The sequence below is a fragment of the Eumetopias jubatus genome, unplaced genomic scaffold, assembly GCF_037043125.1.
Source record: "Eumetopias jubatus isolate StellerSeaLion01/CBP00866 unplaced genomic scaffold, mEumJub1_p1.0 scaffold_12, whole genome shotgun sequence".
Taxonomy (NCBI): Eukaryota; Metazoa; Chordata; class Mammalia; order Carnivora; family Otariidae; genus Eumetopias; species Eumetopias jubatus.
The window spans coordinates 62,946,421-62,967,315 of record NW_028274818.1 but is presented as its reverse complement, the minus strand read 5'-3'; the positions used below and the strand labels follow the sequence as shown (position 1 = coordinate 62,967,315).

The 20,895-nt window shown below is 39.4% G+C and overlaps 1 protein-coding gene across 4 annotated transcripts in view; it reads left to right on the top strand.

The window, feature by feature from the left end:
• The window catches only part of AKT3 (AKT serine/threonine kinase 3), a 316,408-nt gene that overhangs the window by 52,082 nt on the left and 243,431 nt on the right, over positions 1 to 20,895 (top strand). The gene's annotated exons all lie outside the window — the stretch shown is intronic.

Here is a 20,895-nt window from a genome sequence, read left to right as displayed (position 1 = left end):
TGGTTTACCCCTGGGTTTCCTCCCGTCTGCCTCTGCCCACCTCCTGGCCTGCCCTCGTGTCCTCGCCCACTACAGTGCAGGCAGATTCATGGAGTTGTTCCTCAGGTGGATTGGTGGCGTCCCCGCCACACACCGGCCGCCCCTGCCCGTCACACTCTTGCCTTGGCTTTTCAAAGAGCTTTTCGTTTTCTTCTCGGGACAGGTGCCTTCTCAGAGAGTCTTTGACCACCCGGTCTGCAGTATCCTTTTCTTCCTTCCTCATCTCTGGCACACCACCTGCTTGATTTTCATAGCGTGCGCCAACATTGGCCCTTCTGTTGTTGTTTTTATGGGCCGCCTTTACCTTCCCGGACAGAAGCTCAGCGAGCGTAGGAGAGCTGTGTTCACTCCCGTGTTTGCCAGAGCCTCGAACAGTGCCTGGACCTTACTGTTAGGCCCTCAGTGGGTATTTGTTGAAAGAAGAGTTACGAAGAAGCTTGCGCTCGTTCATTTTGCTGTGTATTCGCTAGTTCCGTTTCTTATGTTAATTGTGTTTTTGTGTGTTATTGGACAGATACAATTTGTGCATCCCTCCCTCACATTGCTGCCTCTCCTCCTACCCTACGTAACCCAGAGGTACGCTGAGTCAGTGCTTAGCATTCTCACCCATTTGTATTTTAAGTTTTTTCTTACGTGTAAATGCCTATATAAACAATATAAATGTTTAACAGTAGAACTAGTATGTTTTCAAGCTTTATACAAATGATACCATATTGCACATTATCCTCACCTTTTTTTAAACATTATGTTTTTAAGATGTATTTATATTGATACACAGAACCCTAATTTCTTCATTTGCATTGCTGTGTGGTTTTGCATGAATAAATCACAGTTTACCAAACTGTTCTGTTGAAGGGCTTTTAAGTGGTTGCTAATTTTTTTCCCTATCACAAACCATGGTGTGATAAGTGTTTCTGTAATGTATATGTGAAATTATTTTCTAGGATATATTATTGCAAGTAGAAATCACCAAGTCATTGGGGATGCTCATCCTTCACCTTTACTAGATTGTGTATTTTGTTTCCTAAAGTGCTTGTCACCAGGTGACTCCACCAGCGGTTCCGGAGAGGTGTTCTCTCCTTGCCATCGCTTTGTTTTGTCAAACACAACGTTTGTCATTCCGGCGTGTGACAATGGTATTGCGTGTTTAAAATTTGCCTTTCTCCAGTTACCGGCGGGGTTTTGAATTTTTTCATGTGTTTATTGCTATTTAATTTTTTTTTTAAAGATTTTATTTATTTATTTGACAGAGAAACACAGCGAGAGAGGGAACACAAGCAGTGGGAGAGGGAGAAGCAGGCTTCCCGCTGAGCAGGGCACCCGATGTGGGGCTCGATCCCAGGACCCTGGGATCATGACCTGAGCCGAAGGCAGACGCTTAACAACTGGGCCACCCAGGCGCCCCAGCTATTTAATTTCTTTTGTGAATTGCTTTTTCTGTCCTTTGTCCCCACTCAGAGTTTTTTGTACTGGATGATTTGTCCTTTTCCTGTTGATTAGTAGGAATTATTCAGGTATTGATAGTAATAATTTATCCAAATCACAAATACCTTCTTTCAGTTTGTGGCTTGTTCTCTTAGTTGCATTTGTACTAATTTTTTTCTTTTTTAATTTTATTTTATTATGTTAATCACCATACATTACATCATTAGTTTTTGATGTAGTGTTTCATGATTGTTTGCATATAACACCCAGTGCTCCATTCTATATGTGCCCTATTTAAAAAGAATCACCAGGCTAACCCGTCCCCCACACCTCTCCTCTCTAGAACCCTCAGTTTGTTTCTCAGAGTCCATAGACTCCCATGGTTCGTCTCCCCCTCTGATTTCCCCCCCTTCATTTTTCCCTTCCTACTATTTTCTGCCTGTGTACTAATTTTTGTTGTTGTGCCAGACTTTTCCATCTTGACACTGGTACATGTATCAATCTTTGCTTTATAGTTTTGGCTTCCGGTATCATCATGAAGAACCTCTTTGCTACGTTGAGGTAATAACGGAAGTCTGTTTATTAATGATGTATTACTGCTAGCAGATTACTACCCAAACCTACTTAGTTTAAAACAAACTATAAACATTTATTACCTACTCCCTGTCCATGGGAGCAGTGTGGCTGGGTGGTTCTCGCCTCTGTCGTTGGTTTGCAGGTGAGATGTCACTTAGGCTGCTGTCATTGGAAGGTTTGACTAGAGCTGGAGGACCTGCTTTTAAAGATAGTCCACTCACACGGCTGGTCGTGGGTGCAGGCTATTGTAGGAGGCCTCACTTGGTCTTAGGTCCTTTACCAGAGCCACATGAGTGACCTCATAAGATGGAGGTTGGCTTCCCCTGAGTGAGTGAGGGAGGCAGCAGAGTGAGATAGAAACTCGTTGTCTTAGGATCACGTATGTTGGACGTCACAGCCCTACTCGCTGGGGAGGAGATGGCATGGGGACTGCCATAGCAGGGTGTGTGGATCACTGCAGGCTGACCTGGAGGCTAGCTACCAGAGTGCCTTCTGTTTTCTTAATAAAATAAATAAAAGTTCTTTCACATTTAGGTCTCCTCCACTCCACTTTGAGGATTTTATATTGTGTTGCATGTGGTGTTGGAAGGGGATCTAGCCTCAGTGTTCTTCTACAGGTATAATTTGTCCTAATCCCATTTATTGAATAATCTGTCATCATTGTTCTGTTTATATGTGGGTTTGTTTCTGGACTCTCTGTACTTCTCCTTTAGCTTCTTTTTCTCTTCCTCTGCCAATACCACTTTACAACAAGTACTGATCTTTCTAAACCAAGTCCCAAACTCCCTTTGTTCTTTGTGGTTGGCTTAGCTCTTCTTGTCTCCCAAGGGCCATTAAGAGAGAATTTGTTAGATAAATCTATTTGAGTTTTAGGATCAGTTTTCTAGGTTCCATGTAAAGTCCTGATTGGATTTTTCTCATTTTAAGATACAACTTTTTTTTGTCATTAAAAAAGTAATAGTGCTTCATAAAGATTTGTGAAATATAGATAAAAGAAACATAAAAGAAGAAAACATCCATAGCTCCATCACCCAAACATCACCATTATTGTGATTAGGAATACTCATTAGAAAGTCCTAAAGATTTGATTTTGTAAAAATTAAATTTGCTCTATAACAAAGGGCATGATGTGTTGGGAAAAAATGAGGATTAACATTTTTCTTTTCTTTCTTTGTTTCCTTTTTTTTTTTTTAAAGTAGGCCCAATGTGGGGCTCAGACTCATGACCCTGAGGTCAAGACTGAGCTGAGATCAAGAGTTGGACGCTTAACTGACTGCACCACCCAGGCGCCCCTAACATTCTTATTATATAGTGTGCTTCCATAAATTATTAAGAAAAAGATAAATGACCCGATAGAAAAATGGGCAAAGAACATGAACAGGCATTTGACAGAGGAGGATGTACAAAGAAGTGCATATACCCATTCCTCAAATGGTAGCATTTTTCTACATTTTGTTTTCTCTTTTCTTCTCTCCCCTCCTTTTCTCTCTGTGCCCTTCTTTGTCCCTCTTTATATATGATATTTTAAATATATTTATAGAGATTTTTAAAAAATATATTTAGATGGTTAAATATATTTAGCTTCAAATATATAGATTTCTTTCTGAACCATTTGAAATAAATTTGAGATATAATGCCCCTTGTGCCCTTATACACTTCAGTCTGTGTTTCCTAAAATGAGGACTTTATGTCACATAATGTGTAGTTATCAAAATCAAGAAATTAATATCAGTGCAATACTATAATTTTGATATTGCCAATAATAACCCTTATTCCGCCCCCCCCAAAAAACACCTTAGGTCATCTTGCAAGTCTCAGTATGTGACATCATGATGTTTCGTCATACAACAGAAATATCAGTTGTTCTGTCTCTTCAGTTTCCTTTAATCGGGAGGCACATGATGTTGATTTGTCCCAATTCTGGTGATGGTAACTTTGGTCACCGGTTGCAGTGGTATTTTGTAAGTAATGAGAATCTTGTGGTGTGATGCTTTATGACTGTGTAATGTCTGGTTACTCCTCAGACTTTGACCCACCAGTTTTAACATCTATTTATGGTTCTTGTTTGAATCAGTTATTAAGGATTCATGGTGGTTTTTCTAATTCTCTTGTTCCTTTCTCATTTTAATTGGCTTTTAATAGAAAGAAGACATTTCATTTTCCCTTGTGAATTCTGTTTTATTCAATGGCTAATAATTTTTTACTATCACTATTAACTTTTTAAAAATTCATTTTTCCTTAAAATATTTACTTTTATTTATTTATTTTAAAAGATTTTATTTATTTATTTGTCAGAGAGAGAATGCAAGTGGGGGAGCGGCAGGCAGAGGGAGAAGCAGATTCCCCACTGAGCAGGGAGCCTGACACGGGACTCTCCCCCGGGACCTTGGGATCATGACCTGAGCCAAAGGCAGACACTTAACTGACTGAGCCACCTAGACATCCCTAAAATATTTATTTATTTATTTATTTATTTAATTGTGTTATATTAATCACCATACATTACATCATTAGTTTTTGATGTAGTGTTCCATGATTCATTGTTTGTGCATAACACCCAGTGCTCCATGCAGAACGTGCCCTTCTTAATACCCATCACCAGGCTAACCCCATCTCCCATCCCCCTCCCCTCTAGAACCCTCAGTTTTTCAGAGTCCATAGTCTCTCATGGTTCATCTCCCCCTCCGATCCCCCCCTTCATTCTTCCCCTCCTGCTATCATCTTCTTCTTTTTTTTTTTTTAACATATAATGTATTATTTGTTTCAGAGGTGTAGGTCTGTGATTCATTAGTCTTACACAATTCACAGTGTTCACCATAGCACATACCCTCCCCAATGTCTATCACCCAGACACCTCATCCCTCCCACTCCACCCCCACTCCAGCAACCCTCAGGTTGTTTCCTGAGATTAAGAATTCCTAAAATATTTATTTTTAATATTCCCTTATAATTATCATATTAGTGTCAGGTGTACAATATACTGATTCAGCAATTCTGTACATTACTCAGTGCTCATTGTGGTAAGTGTACCTATTTCACCCATCTTCCCACCTCCTCTCTGGCAACCACCAGTTTGTTCTTTGTATTTAAGAATCTGTTTTTTTGTCTCATTTTTTTCTTTATTTCTTGAATTCTAGGTTTAAGTGAAATCATACGGTATTTTTTTCTTTGACTTGTTTCACTTAGCATGATACTCTCTAGATCCATCTATGTTGCTGCAAATGGCAAGATTTCATTCTTTTTTTTGTGGCTGAATAATATTCTGTTTCATATACACATTGCATCTTCTTGATCTCTTCATGTATCAGTGGACATTTGGGTTGCTTCCATATCTTGGCTACAGTAAATAATACTGCAATAAACATAAGGTGCATATATCTTCTCGAATTAGTATTTTTGTGTTCTTTGGATAAGTACCCAGTAGTGGAATTACTGGATTGATAATACTAGTTCTATTTTTCATTTTCTAAGGAACTTCCATACTGTTCTCCACAGTGGCTGCACCAGTTTGTATTGCCACCAGCTGTCACTAGGGTTCCTTTATCTCCACATTCTCATTAATCCTTGTTGTATTTTGTGTTTTTGATTTTAGCCATTCTGACAGGTGTGAGGTGGTATTCTCATTATTAATTAATTAATTAATTAATTAATTTTTTTGTTAGAAGTAGAGAAGGAGGAGAGGGAGAGAATCCCAAGCAGGCTCCATGCCCAGTGTGGAGCCTGATGTGGGGCTTGATCTCACAACTCTGAGATCATGACCTGAGCTGAGATCAAGAGTCAGATGCTTAACCGACTGAGCCACCCAGGCACCCCTCATTATTAATTTTTAAATGCTCAAATTACCCCAGATTTGTCCCATGGAAGCCCCTTTAAGTAAGCTCCTGTATTCTTTTGACATGTCCCCATCAATTTGTGAAGACTTTCAGACATTCTGACACAGTAAGATCCTCCAGGCTTATCCTGTCCTTTCCCTTTTCCGGCTTTAGAATCAGCCATTTCTCCACAGAGTTCTGGTTCCTTCCAGTGGATAACAGTATTATCTTTCTTTTATTCTCAATTCTTTTATTTTTAATTACCTTTATTCTTCATTACTGTATTTTTTATGCTATGTTGATCCATTCTATTTTTGCATGAGTACCAGGCTGTTTTAATTATTTATATTTTATATTTTAGTTAATTATTATTTTAGTAGATCTCTTTGCTATATATTTGACACTAATGAAAAGCCATCTTTTCTTGCTTGACTTCTAGAAACCCATAGTTCCTCTTTTGTTAACTTCTTTGACTGCTTTTCTTATTCTTCTTCTGGATTGTTCTTCTTAGATTAGGTTTTTAAAGGGTAGAGTTTCCTAAGATTCTGTCCTTTCTGTGGGGAACTAGATACTGTCATTGCTCAGTCTGCACTGGTTCCATCTCTCTGGGACAATTTGATAATATATATCAAAATTACAAATGTATATTCCTACTTCTGGGAATGTGTCCTACAGGTAACGTTTGCATATTTCATAATGACGTATGTACAGGATTATTCATACAAATACCGTATGTTAATAGTAAAAGATCTGGAGATTATCCACACTAACCCGAAAAGTTTATTAGCTTTTTCTCCCCATATCTGCATGAGGCTAGATTTTCTTTATATGTGTGAACCAAAATAAATTAGTGCAGCAGAATGGGAAAAATGTCTATTAATAGTGGATTGGTTGAGTAAATTTTCATGCAGCAATGCAATGGATATTATACATTTGAAAAGGAGTAGGAAGAATAGTATTTATATGGAAAATTATGGAAAAATTACTGCAATTAAAGAGGAAAAGAGCCAACTGCAGAACATATTATGTATTACTTTCTCCGTAAAGGGGAGGAAATAAGATTATGTAGTTGTATTTGCTTAAATTGGTGTAAAGGAAGTCTGGAAGGAAAAACAAGAAACTTAACGCTTTAGCCAGAAAGCAGGGTATGAACTGGGCAGATGACAGACAGGGGTGTGATAGACCCGTTTAATCTGTTTGATTTGTGATGGGGCGCCTGGGTGGCTCAGTGGGTTAAGCATCTGCTTTCCTGGGATTGAGCCCTGTGTCGGGCTCCCTGCTCTGCGGGGCGTCTGCTGTGGGTTCTCCCTCTCCCTCTGTTCCTCCCCCTTGCTCATGTTCTTTCTCTCTGTCTCAAATAAATAAATATTAAAACAAATCTGTTTGATTTGTGACATGTGAAGATACTACCTGTCTAATTACTCTAAAACGTTTCTGGTATAGCTTCAAGTTAGTGTTGACACAGCACAAACTTAGACTTTGTAGTTCTGAGCCGCTGACCCACAGCATAATGTTCGTTAACACACTATATAAAGCCCTTCCTCTCTTTAGGTTTTTACTTTGCCGTTTCTGGCTCTGTGTTTCACATTCCAGTGACACTGAATTCCTTCCGGTCCTTCTCACACATGGTGCTGTTTCGTATCTGTGCCTGATTTACTTATGTCTTCTTCATATTCACCTTTGAAGAATCCGTTGGTCATCTTCTCTGCAGGCTGAGTTAGGGGACTCTCTCACATGCCCTGTGTATTTGTCTATTATCGCTCTTATCATCCTGCATTGTAACGATCGGCCTCTTTCTAGTGCCCTGATGCAGACGCTCAAAGATTTGCTGTGGGGTTTTTTTTGTTTTGTTTTTTTAAGATCTTTGCCTGTAGGGTCTGGGCCATCCTTCAAGCAGCTACTACAGTCTTTCCTGGAGACAGACACACAGGGATGTAGCGAACGTGAGGCAGGTCTCATAAGTGAGATCGTAGGCAAAGTTATACTTCCACAGGAGGTCTTTGGCATGGGTCTGGAAGCTGGGCCCGAGTCCAGATGGAGACATTTCCACAGGCCCTGTGGGGGAGCAATACATAGTCTGGTGGAGCTTCAGCAGAGAGGAATCATGACTCAAGGTGAATGGGGAAGGAAAGGAAAAACAGGCACAGATTGTGAGAGGTCGAACATTCTAGTCTCAGGAATTTAAATAGCATCTTGTAGGCAGAGTAGGACTATGGAATGTTTCTGAACGGGGAGTCAATCTGATCTGTGTTTTAGGATGATGACTTTTATGCTTTGTGTAGGGTAGTTTGAAAAACGAGGAGATGCGACAATGGGGCACCTGTGAAGATATTTTATACCTTAAGCTACAGTGTTGAATACAGGATCGGAAAGAGTAGCCAGTCACATTTTCAAACTCCGTGCTTTTTCCATACAGTCTGTTCAATCTGGAATCATGTTATTCCAGTGATGAGAGTCTATTCATCTTTGAAGAGACAGCTTATGTGTTACTTCTGCTCGTAATCCCTGGTAAATTCCCTCCAAAAGTAATTAATCATGCCCTGTTCTGACTGTGTTTCGTTTATTTCTTTTAGAACCTTTTTCATACTCTCTGTATCTTACAGTCATCGTCTTAATCACCCCCAGAGTTAACTGCATTCTCCTGCAGACCTGTGTTGCTTTATGTGACCCACTCATGTAACACTTACCACGATGTATCGTTTGATGGTTTTTCTGTTTATTGCAGTAAATATTTCTTCAGTATCAAACCTCAAGGAAACCTTGGCAATCCATATGTTTATCTATAATGTATGATTAGACGCGTGAGTTCCTTAAGGGGACCTTATTTTGATCTCTTACACTAAGCACAGTTGGTGATACATGTTAGACCCTCAATATTTAGAGACATCAGTGGAGTGAGGTTGGTTAAAAACCAGGTTTAAATCCTGGCTCTGCTGCTGTAACTGGGGTCCACTGTAGAGAAGTTATTTAAGCCTGTCTAAGCCATAATTGTCTTGTCTGTAAAGTGGGGAATTCGTGAGCTTGGGCTGCCATTACAAAATACCAGAGGCTGAGCAGCTTAAACGGCAGAGAGCTTTTTCTCACAGTTCTAGAGAGTGGGGAGAGTCTGAACACGGGGTGCCAGCATGATTGGGTTCTGGTGAGCACTGTCTTCTTGGCTCGTGGGCAGCACCTCCTTGTTGTATCCTCACGTGGTGGGGAAAGACAGAACAAGCTCTCTGGTATATTCCTTTATAAGGATGCTGATCCCATCATGTGAGTCCCCCCTTACTACCTCATCTAAATATAATTACCTACCAAAGGGCCCATCTCCAAGCACCGTCAGGTGGGGAGTTAGGGCTCCCACATATGACTTGGGTGGTGGTGGTGAGGGGGACATAAACGTTCCATCCATAACACTGTCTTATACAGTGGTTGTGCCAATTAAGTAATTTATGGAAAGCATTTAGCACTGAGCCTCTAACATAACAAGTGTTGTGTTTATTTAACCTCCTATTATTATTTTGACTTGGCATAAATTTTACAGATGGGGTAATGGAGGAAAATTCGAAATGATCTGGTGATTTTGCTCTTCATTGATGGGGAATGTGTGATAATATAATATTAATGTGTAATATTAATATATTAATATTAAGAAGGGAGAAGAGCGGGAGACGCCACTTTGCTCTATCCACAGGGGAGGAGAAGGTAGATGCTATTGTCCGGCTTAGAGATGGAGCCTAACTATGCTCACAGTAGAAGAAAAGAGAACTTTAATATTCTGTACATGTATGTGACCTTTAAAATGTACTTCTTAATTTGTTTTTATTCAAATCTTTCTTTTCTTTTCTCTGGTTTCATTGATAGGTTGAATTTTTCTGTTAGTCCAGGAAAACAGAAGTGCCTTGGAGATCTTTCTCCACAAATACTACTAGTTTTGTTTTGCTGGATTTTGAAAAGTTGTATTTCAAATATTAGACTTATTCTGATATTTTAAAATTGGATTATCATCTATTCCTACTCACTAGCGTTTGGATTTTGACTTTCTCCTCTCTAACTTAATGAATCGAGGACTTAATTTATGAGCCTTTCTAGAACTATTAAGACTCTCTAATTCTTTCACTTTTGGCAATAATTGTCTCCACATTTACTTTATAGAGTCCCCTTTGGTGGAGCCCACAGGCGGAGAGGAAGCACAGGATTCGTAAGATGGAGGGCGGGTGAGTGACTGAGAATTTGGGTTGGAACTTGGGGAAGAGTGGTAGCGGTTTCTCCTTAATAACAGAAATAAAACTAGAGGGACAATGTGCTGGTTTTTGTCTTACGTCAGTTGTATTAATAATTTGGGTGGCATGGTTATCATGCCGTCTGTACTAAGATTTTGTCAAAATTCACACAGTGACTCAGCACACAGTTGACAGTTTGGGGAAAAGGCAAACAGTTGATCCCAAGGCTGAGCTTTTCTTTGGCGGTAGTGGTCAAAAGCACATCATTAAAATGCAGTTTGGGACTTTTCTTTTTTGTTTTAATAATAAAAATCACAACTCTTAATAATAGATACCATTTTAGTTGTAATTGGCAGACAAATATGCTTCTGGAGCCACAGAAGTCAAACTTGAGAGAAAGTAAAGAAAAATTAGAGCGAGGTGATATGTAATGAATATTAACTTAAAATAATTATCAAGTGACACATTTTCATTCAGAAGAAAAATGATGTGTGCCCAAGATTAACTTTATTACTTTTTTTTTTTTTAAGATTTTATTTATTTATTTGACAGAGAGACAGCAAGAGAGGGAACACATGCAGGGGGAGTGGAAGAGGGAGAAGCAGGCTTCCCACTGAGCAGGGAGCCTGATGCGGGGCTCGATCCCAGGACCCCGGGATCATGACCTGAGCCGAAGGCAGACGCTTAAGGACTGAGCCACCCAGGCGCTCCTAACTTTATTACTATATATTATATAAACTCGGAGTTACGATTTTATACAACATAATATTGCAGCAGTGATACAAACAAAGGGAAAAGGGCAGTAAATTGACATCAAAAAAGGAACGGAGCCTGTGAAAGTGGAGCCATTAAAGAAAGGGAAAATCTGTGGGTCTGGATCTATGGCAGGGGTTTCTATTTTGCAATGTAAAAATAACCTTAAATTGGTTGTATTCGTTTACTGGTGAATTTATGAGTTTTCTGACAATGTATGTGTGGTACAGTTAGATGAGCCTGAGCATAATAGGATAAATACTAGAAAAACTTTGTCTCTGGGACTCTTTTACTGCTTTTTTTTTTCTTATTCCTTCAACCTCCTCATTTGGGGTCACCCTCCATAGGCCTTGCCCTGTTTTATCGCGATCAGGGGAGACCCTTTGGGCCTTGACAGGTTATCTCTGAAAGATGAACAGACACACTTGATGGCAGATTATTTTACATTTAATTGGGGCTCTTGAAAATCCAAACAGAATTTCCTTATGGTAAAACCTCAAACATTGACATCTGTTGCAGGAAAAATTTTTAGGGAAGAGGGTTTTTTGACTCTGCCCCCAAAACCCAGCCTGTTGCTGGGTGGGAAAGAATGAGCACAGCAAGAGGCCCGTGACCTGCTAGTGTGTGGGGATCTGGACTGGGCCCTCGATCGACCCAGCATCTACCATTTGATCCTTACAGTGAGATCAGCATTCTCATGCACATTTCACAAAAGAGGACTTGAAAAAGGCAGAGACCAAGTGACCTTTCTAAAGAGGTTACAGTGGAGGCACATCTTAAAATCAGGACTTCCAGACTCCAAAGCTTTTACCTCCACCTCCAGACCAGTCTGCATTCTTCTGTTTTACCCAGACCTCTTTGTGCTGAACATACAGTTTCTTGCCCTCAAGAATTCCTTTACCTGGTTCTCTAGCGATGGTTCCCCAGCTCCCTTGTCCATCACCACATAGACCTGCTGCTTGTTGATCCCTTAAGTCTCTTTACTGGGACCTCCCGTTGGGCTTTTGGCTAGGAACCGAGAAAGGCCTTATTAGCAGTGATGGCCAACAACTGCAACGTTCAGTTCTAATCATACTCAGGTTGGTTTGTTTTTTAGCAGATTGGCCAGCCCTTTTGCTTGTACTTAGAGTAAGGAAGTGTGGATGAGTTCCGTGTGGACCGCCATGTCTGGGAATGATCACAGTGAGAACTGATAAGTTTTTTGCTCTTGACCTTTTGAACAGATGTGTTCAGTATTACAAACAGTTTGAGAATGTTCGTTCAACAAAGAGCTCTCAGGTGTGTACTGTGTACCAGGGAATGCTAGATTCTCCCCTGAACGCGACACTGAAAACACATGGTTCCGACCCTCAGGGAGGGGGTAGTTTGGAAGGGAGACAGACAAGGGAGGTTCCTACTAGGATACCCTGTTCTTGTAGAGTAATGCAGGTGTGCAGGAGGAGAGTACACTCTGGAAGGAGCAGCTAGCTGTGCTTGGGGGGCTCATGGAGAGGTTCGGGGAAGAGAGTGTCGTTCCACTGAAGTTGGACTATGTCCTCGACTATAAGAAGCTGTCTTATACGTACTGTGTGTGGAGCATCTGTACCAACAGCGGTTCCCTCACATGGACACGTAACTGCAGCATTTAAGCTCGAATGCTTTGCCTCTTCCCTTTTCCCCTAGGTTTTACGTGGTCATGTATCTTCTTTTCCTCCCCATATATCTTTTAGAAAAGTGGTCTAGCTAGCTGTTCATTTGTTTCCCTTTATGTTTCTGCTCTCTGTTCTTAAATTTCTCTGGTTTTTGGAAGCAGGCAGATAAATTTCTGGTCGGTCAAGCAAAGTCAGATTAATGTTGATGGTTGATCAAATAAATAAAAAATAAATCTTTACAATAAGCGCTGATTGTTGATTTCTGCCTTCTTCACAACACTTAGTAATGTGTGAAGGGTCACGATGTTGGTGGGAAATGAAGAGAGGAGGGTAATGGAACTAGGCACCTGATCGCTTTATCATCTTTACTGTGGCACAGATGGTTTTCTTCCATTTAGAATAATCTCAGGACTGAAATTGTCTGTCTCAGGACAGACTAGCTGTGTTCTTGAGCTGAAAATACAGTAAGAGGACAGTTGGCTGGAGGGAAACATTATATTCAGTGGTATATTATTTTCTGGCCCAGTTTGATTGTAAGGCTGTTTGGTGAGTTACACTTAGGAAGGTTCCCCTTTGATTAAGTCTTCTCATACATGCTGGTCTCTCATGTACATGTGGTTTTCACAGGCACATTGCCAGATGTGAAAGCAACTTGGTTTACTTGAGAAGCTGTATGACATTATGGAAAGAGCCCTGCACCAGAAGTTAGGAGAGAGGAATTCTGGACCTACCTCAGTCTCTTGTTCTTTTCCTTTGCGTTCATCAGTTAACTTCTTTTAGGTCTCGGTTTTTTGCTTTTTAAATGATGGGATGTGATAATGCTCTCTGAGGTATTGGTTGGCTCAGAACTTTCATCCTTTCATTATTTAACTATAAAACCTTTGTTGAGTGCTTCCCACATTTCATGCAGGGAATAAAAGACGTGGAGTATATAGAGCTATAGGCGATGGAAGAAAATTGAGAGTCCAGAAAAATCCATACATCTGGTCAACAAACCAGTTGATGTTTGACAAGGGTGGCAAGACTATTCAATGGGGAAGAATAGTCTTCAACAAATGGTACTGGGACAACTGGATTTCCACATGCAGCAGAATGAATTTGAACCCCTACCTCACATTATGTATAAAAAGTAACTCAAAGGGGACTTAAACATGAAAACTAAAACTGTAAATCTCTTAGGAGAAAATGGGTAAATCTTTGTGACCTTCAATTGGGTAATAGTTTTTTAGATTTGACATCAAAAGCACATGCTTTTGAAATGAAAAGCTGATAAATTGGACTTCATCAAAATTAAAAACTTTTCTGGGTCAAAGGACACTATTAAGAAAGTGAAAAGATGACCCATAGAATGGGAGAAGATATCTGTAACAGAGATCTAATAAAGGTGTAGTACCCAGAATATATCACAGAATTTTTATAACTCAACTATAAAAGGCGACGATAAAAGACAAATAAAAAATGGTGAAGAATCCGAATTGACATTTCTCCAGAGAAGATACACAAAGGACCAATAATACATGAAAAAATGCTCAACATTATTAGCCATCAGAGAAATGGAAATCACAATGACATGAGATATCACTTCATACCCTCTAAGATGGCTGTAATCAAAGAGATCATAGGAAGCGTGGGGAGATCACAGAGATGGGGGGCCCTCACACAGGCTGCTGGAATTGTAACACAGTGAAGTTGCTTTGGAAAGCAGTTCAGTAGTTCCTAAAAAACTTAAACACAGAGTTACCATATGACCCAGCAGTTCCACACCTAGAGAAATAGACCCAAGAGAATTGAAATCCTGTGTTTCCATAAAACTTGCATATGAATGTTCATAGTAGCATTATTCATAATAGCCCCAAACTGAAAATCACCCAAATGTCCAATAACTGTTGTGTGGAGAAACAAAATATGGTGTAATTCAGAAAATGGAATATCACTCCTCCAGAAAAGGAATGAAATACTGATACATGTTCCAAAATGGGTGTACCTTGAAAACATGCTAAGTGGAGAAAGTCAGACACAGCGGTCACATATTGTACGATTCCATTTGTATGAAATGTGCGGAATAGGCAAATCCATAGGCAGAAAGCAGGGTAGTGGTTGCCAGGGGCAGAGAGGAGGAGGGGTTGGGGAGGGACCACTGATGGGTTTAGCATTTCTTTCTGGGGTAATGAGAAGTTCTGGAATTAAGACAGTGGTGATGGGTACACAGCCTTGTGAATAACCTGAAACCCACAGATTGTACACTTGAAAATGGTGATTTCTGTGATATGTGATTTTTATCTCCATAAGATTTTTAAGAAGACATGGCCCTTCATGGTGCTGCAGTGAACAGTTTATGTGATGAGGCTAGGGTTCCGTGGGAGGTTACGGAATGACATTTTCTCCTAGTGTGTGGAAGTTGGGGTCAAACTCCTGGAATGAGTAACACGGGGACCTGCAGAATGAATTGGAATTATTTAGGTGGAAAGACATCTGGTAACAGAAATGAAGAAGAATACGTGAGAATTAACAGCTTCCAGCCAGTGTCAGCTGTAACAGGTCTAAGCTCCTCCCTCTTTTGTGTTCGAGACTGTCAGAGACCTTTGCCTTAAGTAATTTAATTACCTTATGTTTATTATGAGATACATATATGTATGTTACCTTCTTGGGAAAAACCTAGCATTTATATTTCATGATTTGATTGTAAGATTTTAGTCCATGGCATTTTATAATTTAAAATTGTCATGAAACCAAAGCTAGCTTCTAGAATTCGTTTATGCTGTTTTTTTTTTCTATTTATGTTTTATAAGTTCAGTTTGTAGAAATTCTACTGTTTTCATTCCTTTTGACAGTTTGAGGTTAATTTCAGATCCTTGTAAGCATGATTTACTGTAGAGTTAGGATAAATACAGATATTTATTTTTGTTTTCCCTTAGGTAATAAGATGTTTTGTTAGGAAATTTCAAACATGTACAAAAGTAGAGAGAACAGCATAATCAACACCCATGTAATAATACCAGCTTCAGAAATTTTCAACTCATGGCCAACTGTATATCCACTTACTCTCTTACCTCTGGGATTATATGGAAGCAAATCTCAGATGTCACATTGTGTCATACCTATGCTTCAGTTATCTCTAAATGACAAGAATTTTTTTAAAAAAACATATTGAGTATTTTTTAACTTGGAAATTTTTTTCTTAGGAAAACAAATTATTTAAAAAGTTATCTATTACTGGAAATTGTTACTGTTACTCTTACATTTTAAAAATTTGCTTACATATTCAGTTCTTCTAATAAGTATTAGGTATGTTTATAAACTAACAAATTTATGTTACAAGAATATGGTTCGTATATTAGTCTTTATGCTCCTCATTGTGACTTACGAGGACTTAACGCACGATAAAACTCTTCTCTACAGCTAGTCATTACCTCTTTACCATATTCAGTGGCCTTTACTGTTTGGCCTTCTGAGAGTCTGTATCATGTAATACTGTTTACTACCCTTTCCTTATTGGACACCATCTCTCTTGGCTTCCTTAACATCTGACCTTCTTGGTTCATCCCTGTGACAGAGCCTCTTTCACGGACACATTTTCTTTTGATACCCCCCGAATGTTACTGTGCCCCATCCTCACTGTCCTCCAGCCTCTTCTGACCTCTGCACACTCTTAGTTCTGCTGTCTCAGCTGTGTGATGGGTTAGCTGTGTGTTAGCGAACCCCTAGTATTTGTTACTAGTGAATGAAAGAACCTCTTTTTCATGTTCTAGTTGAATATTTATTTTTTTAAAAGATTTTATTTACTTATTTGAGAGAGAGAGAGCACGCGCGCGCGAGCGTGGAGAAGAGCAGAGGCAGAGGGAGAAGCAGGTTTCGCACCGAGACGGGAGCCCGATATGTGGGGCTCGATCCCAGGACCCAGGGATCATGACCTGAGCCGAAACCAAGAGTCAGCTGCCTAACCAGCCTAGCCACTCAGGTGCCGTAGTTGAAAGTTTCCGTGGATATCTCGTGTCTTCATGAATTTGGATCTTCAAGACCGAGCCCATCTTCTTTTTTGTCACCTCTGATTCCCCTTCAGCTTTCCTTCACTGACAGATCGCCAGGTTTCTTCAGCTCGCTAGGCTGGAGATGCCCCTCTCTTCCTCTTCCTTTGGTCTCCTCTGCACGTGCTGTTATCTTGTCCTGGTAGTTCTTTCTTCAAAATACGTAAGTTATTTGCGTTTTATTATTATTGTTGTAGGCTTTTTCTTTCCTTCCATTTAGGAAACTTCCTAAGTCCTTTTAGGTCAGCTCACTGCTCTTCTCTGTGATTCCGTAAACCTCTTGCATTGTCTTGTCCGGATGATCTATGTACACGTCTTTCTCTCTTTAGAACTCAAGCTCTTGGGGCGCCTGGGGGGCTCAGTTGTTTAGGCGTCTGCCTTCGGCTCAGGTCGTGATCCCGGGGTCCTGGGATTGAGCCCCGCATCTGGCTCCCTGCTCAGCGGGGAGCGTGCTTCTCCCTCTGCCACTCCCCCTGCTTGTGTTCCTGCTCTTGCTGTGTCTCTCTCTCTGTGTCAGATAAATAAAATCTTTAAAAAAAAAAAAAAAGAACTCAATTTCTTCGGGACTAAGATGGGATTTTATTCATGCTCGCCTCGCGGCACATGAGGCATTGTGATATTTATTAAAAGCTAATTGATTTGAATTGAACTTCCAATCCCTTTACCTGTATTCCCGCAATATCTACCTAAGGTCCTGTCTTTCCCTTGCAATATGTCCTCTGTAGAGTAGTCTGAAGCCTTTGAGTGTCTAAGGAAAACAATAGAATGTCCATGTAAATCAACCCTGTAAATTTCCATCATAGAACTTACTGCCTAAAATTATTATTTATTTTCTTTTTTATTATGGGTTTCCCCGCCTGGAAAAACCCTCTGTGATGGTACAGAGCCATTTCAGTCATTTACATTTTTGTGTCCTCTAATATAACCTTCCACATAGTAAGACCCTAATAGATACTCGAATATGAATGGGTACTCTCCCCTGCGCCCCAGTAGAGAGCAGTGCGCTTATACCTAATACAAATGATTTCACAGCAGTTATAAACCTCAGACTTGGAATCTTTCTTTTGTATCAGAATAATCTTTTTAAAGATTTTATTTAAATTCAATTTAGTTAACATACAGTGTATTACAGAATAATCTTTCTAAAACAGTGCTTTTATCAATGAAAATCCAGTTAAACTCCTGGGCCAGACTTCAGAGAGGTTCTGAGAATACAAACATAAGTAAGAACATCATTCCTGCTTTTTATGGAATCTAGGTGTGAAGAGGTAGAAGTGCTTACGCCTCCTTGAGGAGGTCAAGGAAAGCTCCCTAGAGGACCTCTGCTAGCTCTGAGGTTTTTCTCCAGCTCCACAAAGACGTAGTCCGCAGGTGCCATTTTCCTCTGCAGGAGGCAGGAGCCTGGGTCTGTGCAGAGAGAGGAGTGAAAGCTGCCCACAGCCTGGCTGTTCCAGCGGGTTCCAGCAGCCGCCCTCATTCTGACTAACCCAAACACTTCCTTCAACCTGAGCAGTAACTTCGGAATGGAAATCTAATTCCTTCCTAGATGGAGATGATTTTTAGATCGTCCCTTGTTTTGTTAGTTTAGATAACTGAAGGAGAAGCCACTAGTGTTCTAATGGCTTTACTGAAGCCACTGAGAGCTTTTGTTGTTTGTGGTCTGGTGGATTTTTGTTTGGTTAACAGGGAATCAGGAGACATTAGTACTTAGCACCACTAAAGTCCTGCTTACTCACTTAGACTTATTTCTACTGCTCATTTACTCATTTACTCTATTTGCCTTCCCTTTCATTCCCATTAGAATGTAAGCTCTGTGAGAGCAGGATTTTGTCTGTTTAGTTCATCGCTTAACAGATGTTTGTTGAATGAATGCTTAGGAAGTGATTGGTAGCCTTCACAGAGTAGTTTAAGTAAAATAGTGGGGATGGAACCTGGTTTGCATGGTTGAGGATCGCCTCAGCTGGTGATTTCAAATCGAACAGAACTCTTCTCTTTCCCCTCTTTTAAAATGTTTGGTAAGGGGCACCTGGGTGGCTCAGTCAGTTAAGCGTCTGCCTTGGACTCAGGTCATGATCTCAGGGTTCTGCGATCCGGCCCCACATCCAGCTTCCTGCTCAGCAGGGAGTCTGCTCGTCCCTCTGCCCCTCCCCTCCACTCATGTTCTCTCGCTCGCTCTGCTCTCTCTCTCAAATGAATAAATAAAAAAATCTTAAGAAAAGTTTGGTAAAGAGATTATTTATGAAAATTCTCTGCTTAGTCACTTCTGTTTCCTTTTTACTGATGGTAGCTTGTTAAATCTCTTTTTAAATGAACATGTCCTCTTTAAGTATCCTTCTTGTAATTTTTATAAATTTTACAGTTATAGAATGTATTTATTACTGTTAAGTTCTCTGATCTCAACTTTTTATGACTTTTTAGATATTTAGAGAAAATGAAAATTTTCAGTGTTCTTTAACCTAAATGCAGCTGTGAAATCATGGCAAATGGTTTTGGACCTTTGATTAATTTTATTTTGAAAAATTAACTTAGTAAATGTGTACCAAAAGTAAATGTGTGTGTAAATGACTTTATATTATTCAGAATTCTAGAATTAGACATCTGTCTAATGAATGCTGTTCTAAATGTTGCTAAATCATTAATAGTAATTAAAAGGTTAAATACAAGCTGAAGAAAGCTTTGAATTTTGAAATGTTTGCAATAGCTAGTAATCTGATGCAGACGTTTTTGTCAAAGTTGAAAAAGTTAGAACTAATTAATTTCTTGGGAGACATATGATGAATTGTAGGTGTGATAACATATTTGAGTAACATATGGTAGTAATGGGGCACCTTTCTAGTGACAGGGCAGCCCGTTAAATATAGACTTTTTTGGTGTTTTTCTTTCATTACCATTCTTTGTTACAGTGTATTTTTAAACCAGTCTTCTTTTCTAGAGATCATTGCTCAGGATTTAATGATTTATATTTAAATGTTAACATGAACATGTAATTCTCTTCTAAGTTGGCATAAATTTTAGTGAAAGGTTTTCTTAAAACTGTAGCCATTCATTTTTTCCCTCAACGTGCAATGCGTGATTCTCTGACTAGGTAAACCCTGTGTTTGGGGAAGTATAGTTTCAGTATATACATTATAACATTAAACTCCAGTTGCCCTTGAATGAGGGCCAGGAAGGAATGTTAGGTGGTTACCTTTGCCACCGCGTAGCACATACAGGCACTTATTTTCAACATTTAGCTGTACTTTTCTCTCAGAAGGATTCACTATTTGCATTTTGACTAATTTCCTTCCTTCCTTCCACTTTTACTTTCTGAATATTGCTTATTTATGACAACAGATTAAAAAAGGAATTAACCATTCTGTTATTAAAATAGTATCTAACATATTGTTAGAGGAAATCTCGAGTTAAGAATTTTGCAAATAGAGGCAATTTTTGGTCATGACGTAGTTTTCATTTTTTAAAAGTTGGGTTTTTACCACAATTTACAGGCTTGTAATCGAGTGTGTAAATCTACCGTTTTATAACTGTCCTTCAGAGCAGTCCACACTGAAAGGAGAGCTCAGGCTGACAGTGACTCAGGGAGGGGAGGGTGTTCAAGGAAAGTCTCCCCCTCTTAACGGTGTGCTGAAGACCTAGATGGAGTGGAAAAGTTAGTGAAAGGCTGAGCTTTCCAGATCTTCTGACATTAAAGCAAAAGCCGTATTTACATCTAAAAGGAGATAAACTGAAAGGGAATTGATTTTAAACCTTCAAGGAGAGAGGATATGTAAATTCTAGAATTATTAGGGAGATAACTTTTAACACTCCTTCAGCCTCTACTCCAGATGCTATTCTGGAGTATTACTGTAGTTTTGGATATACTTACTTTAAAAATCTGCATGCAGTTAGTGGGTCTAGCTTGTCTAGAAACCTTCCAAATTGATTTACTAAACTTTTTTGATATCACCATAATTGTCTTCATTTAAATTTAAGTATCCTATGAAGAATTTTGGTATGGACATCTGTTCTATGAATTCTTTCTTGTTCTAAATCTGTTGTAAAATTTTTCTTGTTAATTGGCATGCTTTTAGCCAATGGGAATAAAGACAAATATCCCTGAGGGGACTGCTAGAATATTTTGTCCCGGGGGGCTCTGACCTCAAGCCTTAAGCTAGATAATGAAGGTGAACTTTCACGTAATTCACGGGAAAGCACTAGCTTTTCATTCATTTAATAAAATTCGTAAAATTTATGAACACTCAGTTTTGAAGATAGCAGAATTCTCTGAAATACAGCTTACCAATATGAAAAATGACCAGGGATTTATTCTGGGCATATAAACTTTAAAGACTTTAATTGGTACGATTGTTACAATGATTAAAATCTCTGGAAACAAAATGCTAGTGGATAGGCTATTTATTTACTATTTAAAACTTATAGGAGTTTTAGTAGA